Genomic DNA, 21,358 nt, shown 5'->3' with positions numbered 1-21,358 from the left:
TCACTGGTGCGCTTAAGCGGGACCCAGCAGGACCCAAACATTTAAACTAATGGGAGGCGCTATAACAACTTAAGCGCACCATCAGTTCTCTCTCTCTCTCTCTCTCTCTCTCTCTCTCTCTCTCTCTCTCTCTCTCTCTCTCTCTCTCTATATATATATATATATATATATATATATATATATATATATATATATATATGTGTGTGTGTGTGTGTATGTGTCTGTGTGTGTGTGTGTGTGGACACCCCCATTTTGCTACGCTTTAAAAAGCGAAAGGTTTGGTTGGTCGGTTAATCCCTAAGTTAGTATTATGCATTGACTAAGCATTCTTGCATTTTATGGTGAATTTCACATCATTTTAGGTGTTTTGAAGTTGATTCGCAATCCCGAATGTCTCTAGGGGGTTCCATTAGTCTCTGGAAGAAGAGAATTTAAGTTTCCAATCATGTAAGAAAACTTGCTATTTTTGGAATTTCTCAGGGTTTTCCCTAATTTCACCCATTTTTGCACCTCGGGGGGTATTTTGATCATTTCCCATGTGTCTGAGAATATCCAGAAAGTATGTCTAAGAAATTGTGAATGATTTCAAGTGTTTAAAGAAACCTGTTATTTTTGGAATTTCTCAGGGGTTTTACTTGTTTTAGAAATTTTGGGCGTCGAGGGCATTTTGGGCATTTTCAGGGGAGTCCAAGTGATCCCGTTTGATATCACCCACTAAAACAAGCGAACTTAAAAACTTGCTATTTTTTAAGGTGCGTATTGGTCATATAGGGGTATTTTGGTCCAAAAAGTTATTTTTCCTAAAGAGGATGGCTCGACCATGTGTTGGGGGTGCACCATAAATGTCATATGGGTTGGGTTCGTTTATATAAAATTTGAATTTAATGAATTTTTGTTGATTTTATTTGAAAAACCCAAAGCATATACATGAAAAGCCCATTGGGTAAAGCCCACATGGGGGAAGCCCATGTGGAACCACCCATGTGGGTCGGTGTGGATCCCGATTCCTGGAGGTGCGTCATCCTCTTCCTCCGCGGCCCATGAGGGTGTGTGTTGCGCTTTTCTCTAGCATTTGCTCTTGTCTTTGATGATTAGTTAGAAGATGATCACTTTTGTGAATTTAAGATAAAAGTTTGAATTTTCACAAAAGGGGTGAAAGACCTGAGTCGCCACCTAGGTTAGGGCCCAAGACCCATAATTAACTCTGTTAATTTGGTCTACGTTTTGAGTTCTCGGTAAGTTATCTAGTTACGAGATCGGAAGGTGTACCGCACGAAGTATACAGCATCGATCTTGCCTAACTTTTAAAAGCTTTTAATTATTTAGGTTTAACAAAGGGGGTGAATGTGAATTTTATTAACCCAAGTGCATTCTAATTATTTAGCCGTTCACAGTTTATACCCATGCGGGCCAGGAGTTTCAGTCCTAAATGCCTAGCTAAGATGCCTAATGCCTAGCATGGGTCCTATGTAATTGACTAAGACTGATAATTGAATGTTGATTGGATGTTTGGAAGGTTATGAAAGCTAAGTTCTATATGCTTAGAATGCAAGTTCTATATGACCTTAGAACTAATGCAGGGAATCCTAAGAGCCTAAGCTAAGGCTTGGGTTTGAGGTACATGTTTGGCGATCCTTGGATAAGGTATTATGAGACAAGGTATTCTAGAATTGGGTATTCTAAGTTTGGATCCTAGGATTGGGTATCCTAGATTCAGGGTTCTAGAATTGGGTATTCTAAAATAGGATATCCTAGGATAAGGTGGCATGGGATTGGGACTAGGTTTTCCTAAAGTCTGGAATTGGTCTTAATGAATGTTTAACTCAGATAGACTCTGGGGTACTCTGGTTATGAAACTGGGTCACTCTCAGGGCACTCTGATGTTTTCTGGTTCACTCCAGGAGACTTTTTAGTGTATTTCAAAGACATTCTGGAGTACTCTGTGTCATTCCAGAGGGACTCAGGGTTGACACTGAACTTCAGGTGAACTCTGGTTGTCTTTAACTCTTAAAATAGGTCTTTTAGGCGAATTACTTGAGTTCAAAGCTGAGTGGATCTTTAAGTTTTGGGGAAATGGTTGGTTACGGGTTAGACTGGGGCTTGGTGCAGGTTCGGGTGGTTGGTTACGGGTTCGGGTTGTTGGTTCAAGTCGGACCGAGAGTTCTGGTTAGGTCCGGGTTGGATCGGGGCTGAACCGGATTAGTTGCGGTTTGGTTCCAGGTTGAGTCAGTTTGGACCGGGTTGAATTTGCACGGGTTCGACCTGAGTTGACTCGGGTTTGGACCAATTTTAGATAGGCTACACATGTGCACAACACGCTTGGATCTGGGCTTTGAGCCTTGGGTCGGAACCCATATTAGCTTTGGTGTCAGGTTGAAGTGGAACCCATGTGGATTTAAAACTTGGGCTTAAATTATGCATACAGTGTAACACATTCACTTGTATTGAATATGTGGTATCCATGTGAACAGCACACATAATCGGATCAATACATTGTGAATTGGTTGCATATATATGTACTGTACACACAAGAAATTTGGACCGATTATAACATGTATACATATCAAATTGGTTGCACTGTATTATCAACAGGTTTAGGCGCAATAGGTTTGTGATTTGGATGCAGGTTAGGAGTTGGGTTAGGTTGTATGGTTGGGTTGGGTTGGATCAAGTTGGATTGAGTTAGGGTCAGGTTGGGCGTAAGTCAAATTGAATTGGGTTGGATGGGGTTAGGTTGGGCGAGTGGCTGGGTTGGGTTGAGTCTGGGTACGGCTCAAGTGAGGTTGGGTTGGATTGGATTGGGCGTATGGCTGGGTTGGGTTGGGTTAAACCTCAAGTTGGGTTAGTTAGGTTTTGGTTTGGGGTTGGGTTAGATTTGATTGGGTCAGGTTGGATTGGGGTGTGGGTTGGGATTTGACTTAGGGGTGCGGGTTAGGTCGGGGCACGGCTTGGGTTGGGCTTAAGCTGGGGCTAGGTGCGGCTAGGTAGGAGAGGTTGGGTTAGGGGGGTGCAGGTCCGGGTCCGGGTTGGACGGGTTGGGATGAACTAAAGTAGCATTGGGCGTGGATTGGGTTTGGTCAAGGCCAAGGGGGGCCGCGAGGTTCGGGTCAAGACCGAGTTGGCCGTGGGTTTGAGGTGCGGGTTGGGCGTGTGGGCCCCTAGGGACGGCGTGAAATCACCTGGATGAGTAAGCCTCTAAGGGTTAGGTTCCAAGATTAAGGATTCTCATTAATATCCAACGAGGCTATTGTTATCGGGCAATTACTTTGACAAGGCTCTATGGTTATCATTCAAAGCTATTGTTAACATTTTATTAATTTATTCTTTTGAATGCTTAACAAAGCTACTGTTAGCATTGGTTATTTGTTCTTCATTCCCTTTTTTATGATGCCATGGTGGGTCCTAGAAGAGTAAGGGATCAAGTTACAAAAATGAAATAAGACTTGAAGACATGAAAATCTATTTTAACAGCATGCCTGCGAGGATATTGTTTGCACATGTTTCAAAGACATCATAAGAGCACGCCCAAACATGTTATTTTTTATTAAATCCAAAGAAGATAAGAGACGTTTTTTACCATTTCTGATGCAACCTGTGCATTAATTCTAAAGCCTTTCACGCATACTGTTAAGAACAAATTTGCAACACGTTTATACTATTTGTATTAAACCAAAGCACATTCGATTGATGCAAACCATAACGAAATAAAGCATTGCCTTTCCATGAAAATTACTGACCTCTTGGACGTTTTGAAAATGACCTTGGATCTTGGGAGAGAGTGTGATGAATCCTCTTTCAAGAGCTTAAACCGAAAAGAATGGAGTGACCTTTGTCTTGCTAGGCTTGCGGGGGCTTGAGGGGGGCAAAAATACTAACCTAGATGAGCAAAGGCTATGAGGAGAAATAGAAAGGGGAGAGCAAGCCATTGAGTCTTGGGGGAATAAAATGAAAATGATAATGGGAGAGGAGGGCTATTCCATTTCTTTCTTCAAAGGAAAGGGAGGGTCTATTTATAAGCTTAGGAGGGGGTAGTTTAGGAAAGGGTAAAAGGGAATTGGGTGTAAGGCTAGGATTAAATTGGTTTTGATCTAAGGGTCTAGATGGATTCGTTAGGAAAGGATAAAATCAAGAGGAAGGAGAGGCCACTATTGGCTAACAAGTGATAAGCTTGCCACCTCTCCAAATTGGTTTGGTTTGGATGGCTAAGATGATTTTGGTTAAGATCTAATGATTGAGATTGGTTTGTTAGGGAATGATAGGCTCAAGAGAGATGGTGAAGTTCTAGGATTGGCCAACTTTAGATGGGTTTGCCACATAACCCATAAAATGGTTGCAAAAATCCATTCTAATTTAATTCAGACGGATGAGATGAAGACTTCTAGCAAAGAGTGGTGTTTGAATGGTGTAGATGGATCCACTTGATGGGGAGATAAGAATGCACCGTTAGAGAGATAGGGAGAGACAAATTAGGGCATGGGAGATTTGCAAAATCAAAGGGGAAAAGAGGGTGGGTCGGTTGGAGAGAGAGAGAGAGACGAATTAGGGTGGGGGAAAATCTCAAACGTGGGGGAGAGAGGAGGGTCGGTTGGGAGAAATTGGGGTGATCCAAACCATCCAATTGATGGCCAAATGGGGAAACGAAATAGGGGGAGAGCTAGTTTGTTGCAAATTTCCCTATTTTTTCTCTTGGTTGTTTTGTGAAACGACCAAGTAATCCCTACTCTTCGAATGAATTACAACCATGCCACATATTTTTTGCAAATGGCTAATCTACCCCTCTAGTGTAATGAGAACAAATATATTCACCTTACCTCTTAATTTCTCAAGAACGGTCCAAGCCATCCATTCGACGGTTAATTGTATAAATTAATTCGTCGATCAAGATCATATTTTTCATGAGATTACGCCATGTGGCCCTTAAAGATGGGAAAACACTTTTCCTAAACAATAATTTCTTGGACAAACAAATCCAAGGAAAGTAGAGTAATGAGGAAAATATTTTTCTGGAATAAAAATTCCATGGAAAATACCATCTTAATTACAAATGGTCCATCTTTAATGAGAGCCATCGATTTCGCAGGTGATCTAAGCTCCCGTACTCTTAAGCGATTAGCGATCCAAACACTTACACCATGATCACTGAGTTGAGATAAGATGATCTCGACCGTTAGTTCGTAGAACCATGGTCCAAAGTGATCTCAATTTGACAATTATCGTTCAAAATCCGATCTCTGCTATTGATCTTGCTATCAACAGTAATCCTTCATCAAATAGGGTTCGAGCGAGAGAAAAATAAGAAGGTAGGGCCACAATAAGAGAGGAAAAATAGGAGATGAGGGAACCAAGGTACAAGGATGACTCGGGGGGGTCCTAGAGCATCAAGGTCATCCTAAGGACGAGGTGTCTCTATGTAGGGTAGGAACCTTTCATACCGACCATGTCCTAAGATGTAGGGACTCCTACATTTTAGGGGCTTTTCTAAATCACTTCACAATTACTCGAGATATAGGACTCTCCCTTGAGACACGAAGGGTGTCCTAAACCTTAAGAGATACCCTAAAATGTAGGACTCTTCTACAACTTACGACATTTCCTAAAATTTAGGAAACGGCTTAAAATTACTCTACTTGCAGGATATTCTTCACGGATTGGGAGCCTTTCTCCTAGAAAGTAGGACTATCCTAGAACGTAGGACTCTTTTACAATTTTAGAACATTTTCTAAAATTTAGGAAATGGCCCCGAATGACTCACGATACTGGATACATTTCCCGGGTTCGGATTTCCCTCCTAAAATATAGGAACTAGCCTAGAACGTAGGGCTCTCCTACAATTTAGGGTTCTTCCTAAAATTTAAGAAATGATCTGCCACGACTTGGAATAGCTTGGGTAGTATTCGCTCTTAGTGAATTTCAACACTGGAATCATGTTTTCTTTGAAACGGAGCAAAATGAGGGTGTCTACAGTCGGCCACATAAGTGGGCGCCCCACATGGGTGGTCCCACTTGGTTGGGCGCCCCACCTTGATTGGATAAGGTTGTTTTTAAATAATAATAAAAAAAAGTGAAAAGGAAAGGTTGCTTACTAAGAGGTTTTTCCAAAAAAGGCAATAAGAGTTGGTCTCCTAATGGGAATAGAATTCTTGCTTTGCAAAGAATCTTAATTGGAAGCTAATCTAATTTAGAAAGTAGAAGAAAAGAAGGTTAGTGGGAAAAATTAGAAAGTAACTAAAGGTGGGAGTCTTCACATTGGAAACTTCCCATTCAAACCAAACTCTTTACTTTTTTTTCTATAAAACCACAACACAACCCCAGGGAGGACCGGAAAAAAATGCCCAACCTTGCTCTCTTCCATTAGAAAACGTCAAACTTTTTGTGGTGGTCCCATATTGGTATTGCTTCAAAGTGTAATTGGTTTTCTTCTTCTATTCTTCAACATACATCATATTGGATTATATCGAACGATCTTCGGATTTTCTATTGCGTATATAAGGGTGTGTCAAAGCGTATATCTTGGATATACACACCCTAGAGACAAGGAGAGCGATTAACGGTTAGTATTAATCTTCCATGTAATCTAGGATCTACAAAGCATGCTAGGTTAGATTTTTGGATTTTCTTTGAATACATGATGCATATGGATGTGTTTTTGCATAAAATTTTGACATGATGTAATATGAACCATATTATTTTAAAATCTAGATTTTTTTTGAAAAATTAATTTTCTATAATAAAAAATCAATTTTCTTTCAATTCTCTTTCGATATGGGTTAAAACTCACTTTTCAAAGCAAGTGATTTAAATCATCGGGTTTTTCCAAATTTTTAGCCACGTTTGATTCGTTTTGACATCAGAAACTTTAAAATCTACAACTTCCTTTGTAAACTTGCTATTATATGTTATTTTAGATGCGAGGTCTGAATTCATAATCGTTTCCTAATTGCGATCAATCCTGGGCTTTTTAGCATCTAAGTTAAATATATTGTTGGCTCCGAGGTCTTTTGTCCACGAAAATCCTGAGAAAAATGACAGGCGACAATATTTCAGAACTTATTTGTTGAAAATTGTAAGGGTAGAAAGCAGGATTCCCTTCCTTGAATTCAATCCAAGCATGGAATCAATCAACCCTCAGAACCTTAGGTTTTCCCTGAATTTTAGATGTTATGAGCCCTTTAAAAACAGAAAAATCATTAATCAAATAATTTGGGTTGGGCTAACCCAAGTTCAAATCGGTTTTGGAACCGTTGGATTACGGTCCCACCTCGTAGGAACCTTTAGAGCCCTTTTAGGAACACTTACGCCATGTTGTGTTCTAGGTCTTAAGATATCCTAGAGTTAGGAGTCTAGCCTCATCACGGCCGATTGCTATTATTAGTAACTGACCCTTAAATTAGTTTCACTAGTTAACCCATTTTTCCTATAGGACAAGCCTAGTTAACCTAGGATGTAGGACTCACCTGCATTAGTCTAGGAAATATTTTGCACTTAGATAGGACCATATAGCATCTTAGATGGAGTCCTAGGATAATAAAATCTACCCAACTTGAATTAAATAATTCCTCATAAACTGTTGAAACAGCCCGTCAAGTTTAGATCGGTGTCATAGATGTCTTAGGCATATAGCACTTAGGCATGTAGCTTAATTTAGGTCACCGAACTACATCGACTATGATCCCAGCGAGACTTGGGTACGTAGGCAACTTGGATGCTTGGATGTCATACCAAGCACGAGTCGACCCTACACACACTTCAGTAGGGTTTTACGGTTTTATTTTATTTATTTCTTGATCATTTTCAAACCCTTATTTTAAATTGATTAAATCACTTAGGATTTTCCCCAAATTAGATTTTAGGAGAACTCTCACATAGATTGAATCAAACCGAATCAAGAGAATCGAAAGATACATCTAGGAATCACATTGAAATTAGATTATCTAGGATGCATGTCCCTTAGTGCGCACATCGATAGAGTCTAAATGAGCCTTTAAAAGAAATTTAAATGAGTTAAGCTTTGGAATTGAAGACCGGATTATCGGGCAAGAATTGTGCATATGGTGGCAATCCACCATACCTTCTATTCTCGTAATTATGTAACGAATCTAGACTTCTGGGATCGCAGATCATTGCATGTCACTTATGGGTCCTAGGTCTCTTACCTAGGTGGCGACTCTGGTCATTCTCTTTTGCGTGAAATTCGAATTTCTTTTGTGATCCCAAGTTCACGGAAAAGATGATTTATATCAATAATAAAAAAACACACGCCACTTGCGTGGGTACGAGAGACAAGAGAGAGGCGGGTTGCGCCCCTCTCGCGAGATCGGGTCCCACAGACTGGCGACTCTGCTAGGGACCACCTAACTTCATTAAAATTTCAAAGGATAACTCATTTGGATTTACTTTAAAAGGCTCATGAAAACTCTATCTTATATCTTTCTGTTGCTCTTTGCTAGATTGGTTTGTATCAAATGCATTATTTTCTTATTACATTACACTGCAAACTAAATCTAACAAAACCTGAAGGCATCGTAGATTGCGATAACTTATTACACACACGTACATCCAGATCCTTGCATCTCACATGCACACACGTCCTATTTAAGAATCCGGAGTGTTATCTAGCATGGTTGACTGGGAGGTCATGACCCGGTGCCTCTGTGTTAGAGAAGATTCCACCCTTAGCCCAGTACCTTTATGGTGCGTAAACGGATCCGTTGGTTCACGTACTGCTACTCTGGACACCGGTAGAGTATATCGAATACGGATTCATGCTAAGAGAATTCTTGGCCTTACCCCTAGATTAACCCACACTTGCATATGTACGAACACGCGTGCATCACGTGTGTGAGCTTAATTTAGGATATCCTACCCATTTGGGTCTAGATTAGGCCGTAGTCCATCTTCCAATGGCTACGATCGGTCATTAGGTACACAAACAAAGTCATGAGTTGAAATCCTTTCTCCACTCCGCTAGATTAGGATAAGATGTGATGCCTTCAGGTAACACCAAATAAGATGTAAGTGGCTGGATTTCTGCAAGTGCTGAATTTTCGCGGTAGCCCGACTCCCCCCAGTCGACCGGACCGCTAAATTTCTGCAAGTGCTGGATTTCTAGCTACCTTGCCGCGGTCGCCCGGGATACCTCGGTCGACCGGCCCCGTGTAAAGTTCCATTTTAATTTTAAAGATCAGGGGCTTTGGAGCTATGGTCTTTGGGCTTAAGTCCTAGGTTTTCAAACACATTTTTTGGTGTGTTGATGATTTCCAAAGATGTAAAAATTTAGGTATGAAAATCATTTGAAAACCTATTGAAAATGCATTTTTCATAAAATCAAGAAGACTCTAAATACAATCTAAAAATGTATACCATGAGTCTTCTTGGAATGTATTCGCTCCTTTGCACTTCCTTGGACTTCTCCGGCTTGAGTGAACATCTTGAACTTTGTCTTGGCTCTTGTGACTCCCTCCAATCTTCAAATCATGTTGAGAGTTGTATGGGGAGTCACCATAGTATGTTCAACTCCGAGCTCCTTCTTGACACTTGCTAGGAACTTGTGGGATCTTCATATTCGAGCTTCTTGACTTCAACATCTTCAAATGAGGATGTCTTCACTGTAGGTGCAGGCTCTTGGTTCCTTTGCATCTTGATCCACAAGTCATGTGTTGAAATGAGTTGTGAAATGGTGATTGTAACATGAAAATCCTGTATATAACACAACACTTCAAAGCAACACATTAGTCCATAAATGCTAATCGATTTGGTTTGCTAGCATCAAAACAAGAAGGTAGGGTGAATGATTGACTCATGGGAACCCTTGGGCTTACACTCCCTAATTGCATAAGCTGGTTGTACATTTTCCTTTTACCTATCCTTTTCCTCTCCTCTCTCTACCAACCTTCTCAGTCACAAGGTTTCCCTTTTGTTTCCTTTGTTAATATCATTCTATTACGTGCCCACGTTGATGGAATAAAGTTGTTTAGATTTGTTGCTTTTAGGATTTGCTTTCTTAGTTGTTTGTTATGGCTATGATTCTTAGGGATAAGGGTTAGCTATAGTAGAGATTTTTTATAAAGAACATGTACGTGGCATTTTTCAAATTAGTGAAGAAAAATTATTTTGAGATAATGTGTCTTGCGTACAAAGGAGGACGACCCTTCCCTCGAAGTGGGTCAAGTGGCCGAACTTTGCTACCATAAGATCAAATCCGTTACGATCCGATCTAGGTTCGTAACAAGTGGGATCAAAGCAGTTGATCTTGGGCGATGGCTACATACCACGAGATTTTGGATTCCATGCATGGTGATTTCTGCAAGTTTTTTCCAGAATTTATGAAAGAACAACGGCGATTTTCGGAAGGCCTGAACAAAATCCGTATGCTGATCAAGGAAATGCGAGAAAAAAGAAAGCTAAATCTAAAAAATGCGCAAATTGATGCTGGCGAAGTTGATTTGGTGGAACGCCATGCCAAGGCTCATCTTGATTTTGTTGGCCCGTTCGATCATTTCATCGCTTCGATGCGCCGCTATAAAAAATCATATTTCTTTTCCAGTTTGATCACAAGAGATTTTGAAGGTGGAGTTCAAAGGTTTGTTGCTTTTAGGATTTGCTTTCTTAGTTGTTTGTTATGGGTAGGATTCTTAGGGATAAGGGTTAGCTATAGTAGAGATTTTCTATAAATAACATGTACGTAACATTTTCTAATTAGTGAAGGAAAATTATTTCGAGATACTGTGTCTTGCGCACAAAGGAGGACGACCCTTCCCTCGAAGTGGGTCAAGAGGCCAATCTTCCCTCCAAGAAGAAGAAATCCGTTGCGATCTGATATAGGTTCATAACACATTCTTTACTATTCAAAAAAAAAAAAAAATCAACACCAAACACCTAGTGACATAATACATAGACCACATTTCACATGTAACACATTTATATATTATACTACTAATATGCTTATTCTTTTTGTTTTGATATTCGTTTTGGTTTTCTGCGCTTCGGTGGGGGATGGAAACAAAAACATTTGGTTGTTTCGTGTCGCTTTCGGTGGAAATTTAAAACCATGGGTTTAAAATAGGATACTCAAAAGTCAAAACATAAGAGAAGACGATTATGGTTTTGAACCCCCACCTGGGAAGGTCAAGATTCGTGGAGATGCATAAACAACTCTACGATATCGAGGGATTTAAAAAACTATAATAGTCCCACATCGGAAGCGGAGAGAGAAAGTTCCTGGGTTATATGTTGTAGACCCTCATTCCCTGTGTTGACGCGTTTTAAAACTGGGGAGGGCTGCGGCCTAGAACCGAACAATATCTACACGGTTGGTTGAGGCGTTACAAAAATGGTATCATAGCCGTACCTCCTCTAGTACGATGTGCCAGCGACGACGCTGGGCCCTTTAGGGGGGGTGGATTATAATAGTCCCACATCGGAAGCGGAGAGAGAAAGTTCCTGGGTTATATGTTGTAGACCCCCATTCCCTGTGTAGACGTGTTTTAAAACAGGGGAGGGCTGCAGCCTAGAACCGGACAATATCTACACGGTTGGTCGGGGCGTTACAAAAACAATGGCTAAATTAGGGTTTTCTCAACCTAATCTCATAAAAAGAGGGGGAGTAACTACTACCCACGGCTAATGAAGTCCCAATCTGGCCCACATGTATTCCCAACCTAGGTACCACAAAGTGAATAAAATAAAATCTTACATATATAATTATATTCAAAGAACTCCACGACTATAAGATAGATAGGATTTTCATTTTCCACGAACAAAATTTGCAAGATTTTCTCTTCAGAAAGTCACTCCATAGATCTTCCCTTCTGAAAATAATTATTGCTTTGGGTTGATTAAAGAAGAAAAGAATAAGAAATAATGAAGAACCAAAGGAAAGTCTTAGTAAGCCACACGAAATATTTGAGGATATTAAAACAAAATGTTGAGGAGTAAAAAAAGGAAGGGTTAGACCGAAAACAACTTAGGTAGAAATAGTGAGGAAAGACTTGATGGCTAGGAACTTAACAGAAAACATGACCTTGGATAGGAGAGAATGGAAGAAAATGATCCATGTAGACGAACCCAACTAGTGTCAATATTAGACTTAGTCAATTTGAGCATGGTAGACCCTTTCACCTTCTTCAGGAAAAATTTCTAAAGGATTCATTAGCCGACCCCAACTAGTTTGGGACAAAAGCTTAGTTGAGTTGAGTTATTAAAACAAAGTGTTTTTTTGTTTAATGTACATTGTTCTGGGCATATCTCTCATGATATTTGGTCATAAAATCAAACTTGTACATCTGGCTCATCTCTTTCTGTCCCTAGGCTAGGTATGTGACGAAGATATAGAGGCACTTTATGTCGAAACAAATTCCTTTATGTTAGCATCACATTTGTACTGGGCTCCGTGGGCACTAATCCAGGTAATCTTTACCCCTCTCCCAGCAGGAAAGAATGATATAAATCATGTTATGTAAGATTCTTCAAATGCTGAAGGAAAGCAATCTTATTTTTTTGTTTGTATGACATATAGGCAAAGGTGTCTCTAATTGACTTTGATTATCGTGGTTACTTTTTCCTTTGCTACAATGAATACAAAAGGAGAAAGGAGATGTGCTTCTTGATTGCACGAACTTACCTTACAAACTCCCGAATGAGGTGAATTCTTAACATTGCTTCTATCTCTGGTGCCTGTAATCTAGGATCTGTATGTTGCTCCACTAGGGAAAACTAAAATCCTGGTAAGGTATGCTGGTCAATATTCTTTATGTAGCCATTATTGAGTTGAGTTTAAGAAATCTCTGGCAGCTATTGTAACTTTTTTCTAACATACATGTATTTCTTAAACATGGTGCACGCATAAAATTTATTTGTCATGCATGTTTGTGATCTAATTCTATGGTCATTCTTGGGAACTCTTCCATTTGTTCTTTCTTGGTCCTTGGTTTGGCCCAATGACGCAATCGGAAAGTCTGAAATTGATGCTGCTGAGAGGGTATGCGTCCAGAGATTTTTCTTTTTCTTTTGTGATCTTATTGTCATAGTGTTTATATCGTAAATTAAATGGCAGTGAATGGATGATCCTAGTACTCCTTGATGAATGTTGGTGAAAATTTTGATCTCTTGCTTACTGTGGCGGGTGATATGTGCGAAAGTGTATGGAGATACCATACACAGATGAAGGCCTAGAAACTGTCTACGGTTGATCTTGTTGGTAAAAATCTCTGTTGATTATGGGTTTTAGGCCCACTAATCATATCAAATGTCGATGGCCCATAATCTTAATTGTTATCGTCACAAATCACATGTGGCACATTTTCCGTGACCATAAGATCAATTTGAATGATTCTTGTTCCGGTGGTCTAACTATATTCGCATGCTAAGATTTTGTCTTATTCATTTAATTCACCTGAGGTGACATGCAACAGCCCAGCTGCAAAATGCCTTGTATGATGGTCCTAGGAAATCCCATTTTAGTGACTACCCTTCTTTAATTTGCAGGACGTTGATTTGGTGGCCTACCACTACTATAAAGCTAGGAATGTGCTTGATGTTGGTGGCCTACGCCTCCTAAATTGTAAAATTAACAACAGAATCAAATACTAATTGAGGCATTAAAAAATAAATATCCTCGAGCTCACCAACCGACACAACGTGTTTTATTTGTGCATATCCGCACAATCACCTATATCAAATTAATGGTGCCTGATGGGGTGTGAAAACACCAGCCTCTCACAGGCCGCCACCTGTCCCAGAGTGGGTGAGCTGCAGCCTCTCACAGGCCGCCACCTGTCCCAGAGTAGGTGAGCTGCAGCCTCTCACAGGCCGCCACCTGTCCTGGACACCTGTCCAGGACACCTCACCAGATTTTCCTATAAATACAGGATCAAAGCTCAGACCAATGGGTAATGCGAAAAATCCCTTCTCTCCCTAAACTCTTAGACATCTCCCCTTCACTCCTGCTCATACTGACTTGAGTGTCGAAGGGCCTGTCCGGAGTAAAACCCGGTCTGGTCTTCTGACCTCGCTTGCCTTGTGCAGGACTCAGCCCTCATAGCAGGACTCTTTCTCGACCACCTCACTCCTCGTTCACTCCGGTCCTTCAGGACTCAGCTCCCTTAGTCATCCAGCTCAGCTCTTACATCACTGCTGTACCTGTTACCGATTTTAGGTCTAACAGATTGGCGCCATCCGTGGGACCCCAGAACTAAAAGCTGTCTTTACATATCCCACTCACAAAAATGGCAGGACGCAAGAGTACGCGGATGCCTACTGCGCGGGCGCGGACTACCCAAACCGCGCTACCCCGCAGGACCCGGAGCGAGCGAATTGCATCACTAGTAGTAGCAGCTTCTGCTACAGCAGAGCAGAGCCCGGCTCGCTCAGAACATCTGAATCCCTTGCCCACCCCGGAGCAGGTTCAAGCTCTATTTCAGCAGATGACAGCCCTCGTTGGGCAGTACCAGCAACTACTTCAACTGCCCCCTCAACCTCCCCCAGAGGCTCCGCGATCTGTCCAAGGAAGGCCAGACGTCCACAGGGGAGAGTCATCACACCATGGTGAGGGCCGAACTCATCATTCCACCAGACAAGTCCCTCACCCCACGACGAGGCATGCCCAAACAGAGCCTCATCACCGTGAAAGGTCGCGGTCCCCCTCCGCACAGAGGCGCCGAGCTCATCAAGATCGTGCGCCACCGGCGAAACCTCGACCTCGTCGTATGAGTCGGGAGAGCCAATCCGGCTCCGCGGCGAGCCAGTCTGTGGAAAGGATCAGGTCCTTGGACCACAGGACGGATCCGCTGCTACAGAGAATGGAGGAGATGGACCATCGGATAGAGGAACTGGCGAAGGACCAGAGCCGGCCCGTCTCCAGGGCGTTCTCAAGTAAGACGCCATTCACTGATGATGTTCTGGGTGCCCCAGCACCCAGAGGGTTTAAAATGCCCCGTCGCCCCTCAGTATGACGGCACTACAGACCCCGTGGACCACTTGGAGACGTTCAGAACAATTATGCTCCTGCACGGAGCTTCCGATGGCTTTCTTTGCAGAGCGTTTCCAGCGACGCTAACTGGCGCAGCAAGAGACTGGTATTCCAGGATCAAACCGAACTCCATCAACAATTTTGATGATTTTGGAGAGGATCTTGTCCGCCACTTCATGAGCAGCCGCAGGCCAAGGAAAACAACAGCTTCCCTGATGGCCTTGCGACAGGACGACAACGAGCCTCTGAAGGTGTTCGTCCGCCGATTCAACAGGGAGGCACTTCAAGTGCCAAATCTAGATCCCTCAGCAGCAATGAATGCGCTCCTCGCAGGCGCCAGGTCTAATGAATTCCGTCGAGCAGTGGCTCGACAAAATCCGCACTCACTAGCGGATCTTATGGCCGGGGCAGAAGAGTACATAACGGTGGAAGAAACACTGGCAGCTCTTAATTCAAATCGGAGGATAACCTCTGAAGAGAAGAATCTCCCTAAGCAGCGCAGGGAGGATAAACCTCCCAGGAGAGAGAAGTCTCCACCTCCTCAGAGAAGAGAAGAAAACTTCACGCCTCTCAACACCTCCAGAAAGCACATACTGGCGGCGATCAGCGAAGAAGAGTTCGTGAAGTGGCCTGCTAGAATGATCTCCAAGGGAAACAGGCGAGATCCCTCAAAGTACTGCCGGTTCCACAAGGACCACGGCCACGACACAGATGATTGTTGGCAACTCAAGCAGGAAATTGAGCAACTCATCAGCCGGGGCTATTTGAAAAAGTATATTCGAACTGACAGCCGCAACCAAGAGCGCAGAGGAAAGAGCCCCCAGGGCCGCAGCCCTCAAGATCACAGCAGCCCCCTGCTCGGGACAACACCCCTCAGCTGGCCAATGCGCAGCCTGAGGCACCCCGATCTCAGCCAAGGGGGGTCATCGGTACAATTATGGGTGGGCCTGCCGCTGGGGGCACCTCCTCTACCGCTCGCAAAGCATATGCACTGCGAGTTAACGCCGTCCACACAACCAGCAAAAAGACGAGAACGGAGAATGAGATCTCCTTCTCAGATGCAGATCTGGATAATCTTATCCTGCCCCACGACGATGCACTGGTTCTAACCATGCTCGTTGCCAACTGGGAGGTGAAGAAAATCCTCGTAGACAATGGGAGTTCAGCGGACATTCTATACTACCACGCCTTTGAGAAAATGATGATAGGCGACGACCGTCTGAAGCCGGCAAACTCAGATTTATTTGGCTTCTCCGGAGAGGTCGTGAAAGTGGTGGGGCAGATCGAGCTCCCTGTTCTTGTCGGAGACCCACCTTGTCAAGCTTTCGCCATGGTCAACTTTCTGGTAGTAAGGGCCACTTCGGTCTATAATGCTATCTTAGGACAGCCTGGCCAGAACCTGATTCGTGCAGTGCCTTCGGCTTATCACCAAAAGATGAAGTTCATAACCCCCAACGGCGTGGGAGAAGTTCGAGGAGATCAACCTCAATCCAGGGAGTGCTACGCGATGGCACTCAAAGGTAAAAATGCAGTGGAATCACTGCCAATCGAACTGCTTGATGTAAGGGACGAGCTCAGGGGGACTCAACCCACTGAAGACCTCCTCTCCATCCCGCTATGCCCAGAAGATAGTGAGAAAGTCGCTCTGATCGGCTCCTCTTTCAGCAGCAGCACTCAGCACCAACTCACTAAGTCAAATCGTCCTGCATGAAAGGTGATTTTGTAAATTAAATTTATGTTAATATGAATAATATAATCTTTTTGCAGACTCAGTCTCCCTCTTGTATCTGGAAACCCAGTTCATAAAACTTGGGTACTCTCTGGAAACCCGGTTCATAAAACTTGGGTACTCTCTGGAAACCCAGTTCATAAAACTTGGGGTACCCTCTGGAAACCCAGTTCATAAAACTTGGGTACTCTTTGGAAACCCAGTTCATAAAACTTGGGTACTCTTTGGAAACCCAGTTCAATAAAACTCGGGTACTCTGGAAACCCAGTTCGCTAAAACGGGGTACTCGCTGCTTGGATCGCCACGGCTCGTCTCCGCAAAGATCGGGAGCTCACTCCTGGTCCGGAACCAGCCCGGACGCAAAAACCAACGCCGCTTGGAAACCCAGTTCACTAAAACTCGGGTACTCTGGAAACCCAGTTCGCTAAAACTAGGGTACTCGCTACTTGGAAACCCAGTTCGCTAAAACTAGGGTACTCGCTGCCCGGAAACCCAAGTTCAATAAAACTTGGTCATCCTAAGCCGTTCAGAACATCTCAGGCCGAACTGGATATGACGAGTCTCGCTACAGGACAAAATTCAATCCGGCCCCAACCGGACTGGATATAACGCGTTTCAGCAAAACGACAAAAAGCAGTCCGGTCCGAACCGGACTGGGCGCAAGACGACAAAATTCAGTCCGGCCCCAGCCGGACTGGATATAACGCGTTTCAGCAAAACGACAAAAAGCAGTCCGGTCCGAACCGGACTGGGCGCAAGACGACAAAAATCAGTCCGGCCCCAGCCGGACTGGATATAACGCGTTTCAGCAAAACGACAAAAAGCAGTTCGGTCCGAACCGGACTGGGCGCAAGACGACAAAAAATCAGTCCTGTGCAAGCCGTACTCCGAATTCCGGACTGAATACGACGCGTCCTACAAAACGTCAGAATCAGTCCGGTCGAAGCCGAACTCCGAACTCCGAACTCCGTACTCCGAACTCCGGACTGAATACGACGCGTCCTACAAAACGTCAGAATCAGTCCGGTAGAAGCCGAACTCCGAACTGCTCCAAGCTCCGGACTGACAAAATCCGGACTGATAAGCTCCGGACTGCCCCAAAATCCGGACTGCTCCAAGCTCCGGACTGACAAAATCCGGACTGATAAGCTCCGGACTGCCCCAAAATCCGGACTGCTCCAAGCTCCGGACTGACAAAATCCGGACTGCTCCAAGCTCCGGACTGACAAAATCCGGACTGATAAGCTCCGGACTACTCCAAAAGCCGAACTGACGAACTCCGGACTGGATCTCCGGACTCATTTCCAGCCGGACTGGCTCAAACTCCGGACTGGATCTCCGGACTCATTTCCAACCGGACTGCCGAACTGGATATAGCGCAAAGCGCTACAGGACAAAATCCAGTTCATCTCAAGCCGAACTGGATAGCGCTACAGGACAAAATCCAGTTCATCTCAAGCCGACCAGGACTCGGTGAGATTCGCTACAAGACAAAATTTAATTTCGTCTTTTAGCTGATTGCGCTATATTCAGTTCATCTCAATCCGAACTGGATATAGCGCAAAGCGCTACAGGACAAAATCCAGTTCATCTCAAGCCGAACTGGATATGGCGCAAAGCGCTACAGGACAAAATCCAGTTCATCTCAAGCCGAACTGGATATAGCGCAAAGCGCTACAGGACAAAATCCAGTTCATCTCAAGCCGAACTGGATATAGCGCAAAGCGCTACAGGACAAAATCCAGTTCATCTCAAGCCGAACTGGATAGCGCTACAGGACAAAATCCAGTTCATCTCAAGCCGAACTGGATATAGCGCAAAGCGCTACAGGACAAAATCCAGTTCATCTCAAGCCGAACTGGATATAGCGCAAAGCGCTACAGGACAAAATCCAGTTCATCTCCAGCCGGACTGACGAACTCCGGACTGGATCTCCGGACTGGACTTCCGGACTCAACACTAGCCGGACTCCGGACTGGATTTCCGGACTCAACTCCAGTCGAACTCCGGACTGGATCTCCAGACTCAACTTCCAGCCGGACTCTAGACTGGATCTCCGGACTCAACTTCCAGCCGGACTCCGGACTGGATCTCCGGACTCAACTTCCAGCCGGACTCCGGACTGGATCTCCGGGCTCAACTTCCAGCCGGACTCCGGACTGGATCTCCGGACTCAACTTCCAGCCGGACTCCGGACTGGATCTCCGGGCTCCACTTCCAGCCGGACTCCGGACTGGATCTCCGGACTCCACTTCCAGCCAGACTCCGGACTGGATCTCCGGGCTCCACTTCCAGCCGGACTCCGGACTGGATCTCCGGACTCCGGACTGGATCTCCGGACTGGATCTCCGGGCTCAACTTCCAGCCGGACTCCGGACTGAATCTCCGGGCTCAACTTCCAGCCGGACTCCGGACTAGATCTCCGGACTCCACTTCCAGCCGGACTCCGGACTGGATCTCCGGACTCAACTTCCAGCCGGACTCCGGACTGGATCTCCGAACTCAACTTCCAGCCGGACTCCGGACTGGATCTCCGAACTCAACTTCCAGCCGGACTCCGGACTGGATCTCCGGACTCAACTTCCAGTCGGACTCCGGACTGGATCTCCGGACTGGATCTCCGGGCTCAATTTCCAGCCGGACTCCGGAGTGGACCTCCGGACTCCATTTCCAGCCGGACTCCGGACTGGATCTCCAGACTCCACTTCCAGCCGGACTCCGGACTGGACCTCCGGACTCCACTTCCAGCCGGACTCCGGACTGGATCTCCGGACTCCGGACTGGATCTCCAGACTCCACTTCCAGCCGACCAGACTCCATTTCCAGCCGGACTCCGGACTGGATCTCCAGACTCCACTTCTAGCCGGACTCCGGACTGGACCTCCGGACTCCACTTCCAGCCGGACTCCGGACTGGATCTCCGGACTCCACTTCCAGCCGGACTCCGGACTGGATCTCTGAACTTAGTTTTCTGACTCATTCCTAGACAATGCCTACCCGTTAAGAGAATCGATTGATCACACTTTCCCAAGTCTCTCAATGACTTGGGAAACTGGGGGGCAACTGATGGGGTGTGAAAACACCAGCCTCTCACAGGCCGCCACCTGTCCCAGAGTGGGTGAGCTGGAGCCTCTCACAGGCCGCCACCTATCCCAGAGTAGGTGAGCTGCAGCCTCTCACAGGCCGCCACCTGTCCCAGAGTAGGTGAGCTGCAGCCTCTCACAGGCCGCCACCTGTCCCAGAGTAGGTGAGCTGCAGCCTCTCACAGGCCGCCACCTGTCCTGGACACCTGTCCAGGACACCTCACCAGATTTTCCTATAAATACAGGATCAAAGCTCAGACCAATGGGTAATGCGAAAAATCCCTTCTCTCCCTAAACTCTTAGACATCTCCCCTTCACTCCTGCTCATACTGACTTGAGTGTCGAAGGGCCTGTCCGGAGTATAACCCGGTCTGGTCTTCTGACCTCGCTTGCCTTGTGCAGGACTCAGCCCTCATAGCAGGACTCTTTCTCGACCACCTCACTCCTCGTTCACTCCGGTCCTTCAGGACTCAGCTCCCCTAGTCATCCAGCTCAGCTCTTACATCACTGCTGTACCTGTTACCGATTTTAGGTCTAACAGTGCCTATTAGAGCGACCAACCCAACAAAGTTTTTGCTATACCTTAATAGCCCCTTAAAAAGTCCCCACACCCTAAAACATTCAAATCATGGATTTTGTAACACATAAGAAGCAAATTTCATATCGTAATTCCACGCCATCAAGCTAAGGGAGACGTTAAGAGAAAGTGCGCAATAATAAGGAAGGCGGCAAGAAACATGTCCAACAGAGGCATGCCTTCCTAGTATATATGAAATTGCTTTGGTCCAGAGAAGAGACCCATGACTAATCGCCCATTGACTTCCTCATTCAACAAAAAATAGAAAAAAAGAGTCCCTGCTTTGTAACATATATGCTAAAATATCCCCCAGAATTTCATATTCTCCAAATAATAATGCTTCGAAAAAATAATTTTAATTGTCACAGCATCCCTATCTTTGGTCGTAATTGTACTAGATTTGGATTTCTCTCCCGCCTATGGGTCCCACTGTTAGGATTAATGATCAACATTGGATCCCACATGAGATTTTCTGTGCACAATCCTGACCTTTGATTTTGCTGTGCAAAATCCCACTGAGATTTTTTATTTTTTTTTAACGGAAGGAAATGACTACGAAGCTTCATTTCTTTAAAAACAAGTAGATAAAACAGGTCTGTGCTTGAGTTTCGAGTGGATGATTGAGTGTATCTCCGCTGCCTCCAGCCATATAAAGAAACAAGTACAGCTCTTAGCTCAACTGCAAAACTTGATCCGCATTCTATGTTCTACTCACCATTTCAGGTAAACACAGAGGATCGGACCCTAAGGTGGCTTAGCTCATATTTTCTGGCAATGGCTTAGCTGTTAGTTGTTTAGATAAAAATTTATCTGATCTGCTAGTTGTTCACTTTCTTATCCTTTATGTTGTTGAGATTTAGTAGCATAAGAGCCTCTTGGTGAGTGGGAATAAAGGGTTGGAACAGCGTAAATGCATGTGAAGACTCTTATTCGTGATCCTATTATTGTAACGAACCAGTTTGTAATATAGTTCTACGCACTACAACTATCATAATGGGGCATCA

The sequence above is a fragment of the Tasmannia lanceolata genome, unplaced genomic scaffold, assembly GCF_043159265.1.
Source record: "Tasmannia lanceolata isolate RefF3 unplaced genomic scaffold, GAP_Taslan_0.1 ptg000054l, whole genome shotgun sequence".
NCBI classification, from domain to species: domain Eukaryota; kingdom Viridiplantae; phylum Streptophyta; class Magnoliopsida; order Canellales; family Winteraceae; genus Tasmannia; species Tasmannia lanceolata.
Note: the sequence above shows the minus strand (reverse complement) of the source record.